This window comes from Amborella trichopoda, chromosome 12, assembly GCF_054954075.1.
Source record: "Amborella trichopoda isolate Santa Cruz 75 chromosome 12, AtrichopodaSantaCruz75HAP2 v2.0, whole genome shotgun sequence".
NCBI classification, from domain to species: domain Eukaryota; kingdom Viridiplantae; phylum Streptophyta; class Magnoliopsida; order Amborellales; family Amborellaceae; genus Amborella; species Amborella trichopoda.
In genome coordinates, this window is record NC_142347.1 from 48,278,037 (window position 1) to 48,284,437 (window position 6,401).

Below are 6,401 nucleotides of genomic sequence, written 5' to 3' on the forward strand. Positions count from 1 at the left end.
GTTCTAGGTGGATTTGCACTTCACAATTGAACCCAACACAATCTTTGCCAAATTTTGGAGCTTCAGGGTTTGAGAGTGTTTATGGATAGGTACCAACTGTTTGATAAAAAAGGAACAACATTTGATATTGAATTTGAGGATAGAAAACAGAGTGACCACCTTACTCATCACCCCTAGGTCACCCAATGTACATTTTGGTTTAACATTCTAATGCTAAAATGGCTAATTCATATATAAAAGTTGAGGTTTGGTTCCATATTTTTAACCCTGGAGAGGTTCACCGGTTTACGTTTAGGTTAGTGAATCGCTGATCTGGATTGGTGATCTGGTTGAGAGAAAGGCCAATAAAATATCAAAAAATCAAGAATAATAAAAAATAAGAAAATTAAAAATAAAACATGGGACCGGGTCAACCGGTCCCATGATAGAACCAGTTGTTTCTCTCTTAAAATTGACTAGTAAGAATGCATTCAGAGAATTGGGATGGCTCCTCCAATTTTTGAGATGGATAAAGCTATTCTGATCCAATAGAGAAGTTAATCTACCCAAAGGACAAAATATTTTGCATAAAATCCAAATTATTGATGATATTGTCTTTTGCGCCAAAAAAGAAAAGAAATGCTTTATGAGAGAAAAGCCTCTTGAGTTGTTTCTTTCGAGAAAACATGCCCTTTAGGTTTTTAATTTAGGGGTGGTTTGCATACGGTTGCAACAGTATACAATCAAAGCAAGGTGCACCTCCTTTGTCAATTTTGATGTCGAAAATTTTTAGAATAGTACAAGTATTTATTTTTATTTTTAATTTTAAATTTCAAAACTGCTTCAAACCAATAAGATATATAAATACATAAAATCTTGAAAATAGACGGCCCATACACTATAATTCTACAGTTTTAAAATGTCAAATAGTATAAATTTATTCTTTTTATTTCGATGGCTCTCTACTCCACCTGGAACTTTTTTAAAGTGGTGAAAGTACAATTTACCCCTCTTTTAGATACAATTTTGTTTCATACTGCCACCTTTTCCTTCCATCCTTTCTCCTTAAATCGAAACTTACGTATCTTTCTTTTTTCTCTTATGTTTTCTCTCTAAATATTCGGGTTTATTTTATTATCTTTAAAACTGGTTATGGAAAGGTTTATTAATGAGGGAGAGAGAGTAGTTCCAGATTATGAAGATTTAATCTAAAACAACCACTCCATTTGTAAAGAGTTTATCATGGCTAGCTTTGGATGCCGGCTCAATTTTTGCCTGTGTGAAGGAGACAGTGGATTAGTCTAAGAGGGGTGACGATCTTAAACTTTTTTTTAACTCCTCTCAAGCTTAGGTGACCAGAGTAAGTTGTGTTAGGTAGGCAACCAACATAAAACTTTGCCAAAGCTTCTTCCAAATAATTGAAAAAACTCTTTGATTGCAAATGTGAGTTTTGAGTTTTAGATCGAAAAGACGAAAGGTTAACGACAACTCCACGGGGACTCTCGAAACATCGTCTCTCCCGATGATGTTCCTCTTGCACCTAATGCTTTCCCTTTAATATCTTTCTCTCTCAAACCATCATTCTATCTCTATCATGTTTCTCTCTTCGCTCTACTCTATCCTTAAAAGGAAAATAGTTTGATAAAGCTACGGCTCAAGTAAAGCCTCACCTTATAACTCATAAAAAATTGTAATTCAAGTGTTAGGAAAACCTTGACAATTGATCATCTTGGTTTGAACATTATGATAGTGAAGAAAAAATAACGTTTCAAGCTCTAAAAAAATGTATATTATAACAAATTATCTAGACTGTCCATTTTACGCTAAAAATAAGTGTTTATAGATCCGTAAGATCTGGATATTTTTTAAGTTTCAAAATTTATTGTTGGTGTTGAATATTGATTTTAGAGCCATCAAGAAATTGGGGGTTAAAGAGAGAGAGGGAGAGACGAGAGTAGAGAGAGTTTGCAGAGATAACTTGCAAGTTTCAAGAAAGAGGTTGCGGTCGTGGTGGTAGTATTCCCACACCCAGTTACCACATCGTGTTATATTTCCCCTTACAGCATAGAAGATCTATAGTTCCCCTACCATCCAGCCGTCCAATTTTGATCAAGAGAGCAACTCTTCGTTTGTTCTTAGATCAGATGTCTCAAAAGTTTTTTATTTTTGGTTTTTTGTTATACAAATTGTATGAATATGAAATTTCGTACGTGACATATTCTCATTAGGATGCACCTATAAAAAATAAATTTTCAATAAAATATAATAACCAAATTACCCCTTGAAACTTTCAAGGGTATTTGCATTATTTTTTTTTATTGGAAATATTTTTTTTAATATTTTTGCTAGTGCGAGATTAATAGAGGATTTGACGTACAAAATTTGGTGTCAAAATAGTTTATAGAAAAAAATTAAAAATAAAATAGTGTCAAGACGTGGCATTGTGATTGGAGCAATCTTAACCCTCCATTCAGAATGGATGGTCGAATAAGGGGATGTATATGAGGTTTATGTTGTAGAAAAAGAGTCGAAAGCTTCCCCAAAAAAAAAAATACAAGTTTGCAACTCAAGAGAGCGTTGGGCCACTTTCGTAATTTTGCTCTATTATAGGGCTTGAGGAAGTAGACAGAGAGCGTTAAGAGAGAGAGAGAGTCCCGTGTTGTAAGTATTGAAAAGCAGGTGTGTCCCACTTCGAACATGAAAATTCTGTTGCATGGACCATAAAGAAAAGACCAAAAATGAAGAAAAAAAAGTACACAGCTCTTTTCTATTTAAAGGAGAGCCCAATTCCCATCCTCTCTGCAAGAAAAACAGTATAGTCACTTTCTCTTCCTCTCTCTGTAAGAAATAAGAAGAACCCCTTTCTTTCACTACTCCTCTCCCTCTCCAATCTCCACCATTAGAGGCCAAACCAGGAGGTGGGGTAGCCATGGATTGGAGATCTCTGGGCTCTCTCTTTGCCACATTTGTGTTTGTCAGAGAGATGATAAAAAATTATGTCCCCCTTGAAGCAAAGAAAGCTATTAAAAGGTTTGGTAAGAGATTTTTCTCATTCCTCCTCTTACCCTATGTTTATATCATGGTAGACGAATATGAATCTGGTTTATTAAATGAGCCCTATGAATCAGTACAAACCTATCTTTCTCCTAAATGCTATGCTTTGGCCAATACATTAAAGGTCACAAAGGCCAACAACTCAAGCTCGTACACTTTTTCCATGGACTCTAACCAGAAAATAACTGACCACTTTAATGGTGCTCCCCTTTACTGGACCTTTCACACTGCAAAGAAGAACTCAGGGAACAGAACATATGAAGACAGGTACTTTGAGCTCACATTCTGCAAAAAACACAGAGAAATGGTGAGCAAATTTTACATTCCCCATGTAATGGCTGAGGCCTCCTTGTTGGCCATGAGAAACAGAGCGATGAGGCTCTACACCAACAGGGCCACGGACCCAGGAGGCCGGATCTGGTCCCCTGTCTTGTTCTTGCACCCGTCGACTTTCGACACCCTGGCGATCGATTCCTCGATGAAAACAAGGATCAAGAATGATTTGATGAGGTTTGTGAATAGAAAGGAGTATTACAAGACGGTGGGCCGAGCATGGAAGAGGGGTTATCTGCTCTACGGGCCGCCAGGGACCGGAAAGACCAGCCTGATCGCGGCCATTGCCAATTACCTGAATTTTGATATTTACGATCTCGAATTGAGATCAGTTATGAGCAATACTAAGCTCCGTAAGCTCCTCACTTCGACGAGCAGCAAGTCGATTATTGTTGTTGAGGACATCGATTGCTCACTGAACTCCTTGAACAGGGAAAATAAGGCAAAGGCGAAGGCCGAAGAAGAGGAGGAGGAGGAGGAGGATGAGGAGGAAATTGAAGGAGAGAGAGGAGATAACATGAGTTTGGTGAGCCTCTCTGGGGTCTTGAATTTTGTGGATGGGTTGTGGTCTTCTTGTGGGGGAGAGAGATTGATGATTTTTACCACTAATCACAAGGAGAGGCTTGACCCTGCACTGCTTAGGCCTGGTAGAATGGACCTGCATATTCATTTATCATACTGTGGATTTGAGGCTTTCAAGGTTTTGGCCAAGAACTATGTGAGATTGGAGGATCACCCATTAATGGAGAAGGTGGGGAAGGCTTTGAGAGATGTTGAGGTGACACCAGCTGAGGTTGCAGAGTGGTTCATGGGCTGCAAAGAGGACCCAGATTTGGCCATGGAGACTCTGCTAAATGAGCTGCTCAAGAGGCAAGGTGGTGACACTGAGGGTCCACAGGTGGGTGTTGAGGAAAATGCAGCTATGGATTAGGAAGATGCAGTGTTAGGCAGTTGTGATTAGGTTACAGGGTTGGGATTATTGATGTCCTCTCTCTTTCTCTCTCTTTTTCCTTCTTTCTATCTGATGTTAAGCAGGGGTGATTCGGTCACATGATTGGGATTATTAAGTCTCTCTCTCTCTGATTATGGGGATTTGGATTATCAACTCTCTCTTTGTCTTTCTTGTGTCTCCTATGTTGTACTATCTCTCTTATATGAAATTTTTGAATGCATACTACCTAGTGTGGTTTCTAATAAAGTTGCAACCTTAAACAATCCAATTAAGGCGTAACTATAAATTTTATCATGTAATTTTTGTGTAACTACAATACTTTATGAACTACAATAAAGTATACAATTCGTAACATACGATTTAAAAATAAAATGACAGACGACGTCATTTTTCATCTTGGTCATGCTGGTGCCATTGATTGAATTCGCGTAATAATTCATTGGCTCGATCTGAAAATGAATCATCCAAATTAGTAGGCACCTGACTATACCCAAATCCCTGAGTGTTAGTGTTTTGTTATGATCATAATCCAAAATCCCCAAAGCATATCTATCCTTCATGCTCACCTACACTATCATGCGCATCCCTACCCTCTTGTTGTTAGGACTCGATACGTAAATAATTTGGCTGGGATTGGGTGGCCTCAGAATCATCATCTCTCTCATTTTCCCTTAGACCCCCTTCCCACTCTCCCTCATTAGGTGCAATATCACCGACATTTTCGACGAATTGTGGATATGTTGGCGGACTGCTTCTTCTTTCATGCTGCTTATCACCTTCTTCAAGATCTTCCTCACCGATAGCCTCAAGGAATGCTCTCTTGTCCAACACTGACTCTTCTTCTTCTACTACCTATTGTTCTGTTGTGTCCGTGACAAATATTGTGTCTAAATCTATCTGCCCATAGTCTTCAAGCTTTCTTCTTATTTGTCGCTCTCGGAGGTTTAACTTGTAATGAACGTAGACTAGTTTCTGAAGCTTCTCCAAAGCGAGTCGATTCCTTCTAGTAGTGTGCAACCATTAGAACATACTCCAGTTTCGCTCACTGCCAGTAGCAGAACATGTCTGGGAGAGCACCTTGATTGCTATCCTCTTTAGATGAGGTGCATCTCTACCATATATCTCCCACCATTCAGCTGGATTAAAATGCAAAAAGCATTGTAAGGGCAAGAACAATTCATAAGATTAAATATATGAATGAACAAAATATTAGTTAAGGGATAACCTGGATCCATCTTAGTTCAAAAATTTTTGACAAGTCTAGTTTCGAAGGATCCTATAGCATCCCTATACATAGCAAGTTAAAACAAAATATTTCGTTTTAATGCATTATTCCTCACAAATATAACAACTCAATCAAGTTCTTACTGAAATATTAAATAATACCTCTTGTATTGCTGCTCCCTGGTTTGAATGACTTCTCTCCAACCTGACAATAATGTATCTGACCCCTTTCATAAACTTGTGGGGATATTCAGGTGTCAAATAGAAAAATTTTGGGTTGAAGTAGTAACCTAGAAAATGTATAAATAGACAAATGTCATTTAAAATTTCATAAAAAAATAATTTACAATGAAACATTCTAATGATATAAATATATATTTGCCTGCATAATGAATTGGACGTCCAAATTTGGTGTTTTACCTTCTTTCTATAATCTCGATCACTTTACTAGCAAAACTACACTTCTCCCCAATAGCTGATTTTGCTCTCTCGATACCTTCATAAAGGATGCTCATGGTAGCGTTCTTGTCAATATCCACCATGCTTAACACCGTGACCAAAGGGGCAGTGGCCTCTACGATACTAGAACATCGAGACCAGAACCTCCAATTTGAAACTATGCCGTCCACTTTTAGCTCAATACTGGACTTCGAGAGGCGGTCATTTAACCACTCTTCACTGGTAAATAATCTCTTTATTGCACCTTCAGATTCTTGAATGGAGTCCACAGTCAAGTAATCTGTCGCAAAGTGGGTTATGGCAGGCCTGATTATCTTTTTTTTTTTAGACTGTTCTCTGAAGAAAAATTAAATTTTAGAATGGTTATATATAAATCTTGACACCAACCTCGCTTCCTGTA

General features: G+C 37.9%; 1 non-coding gene across 1 annotated transcript; it reads left to right on the forward strand.

Moving 5' to 3' along the window:
- Positions 1-2,618: 2,618 nt before the first annotated feature.
- LOC18435619 (AAA-ATPase At3g28510) lies at positions 2,619-4,564 on the forward strand. Its single transcript, XR_016045416.1, has one exon. It is a non-coding gene; the product is annotated as an AAA-ATPase At3g28510 (transcript).
- The last annotated feature ends 1,837 nt before the right edge of the window (positions 4,565-6,401 follow it).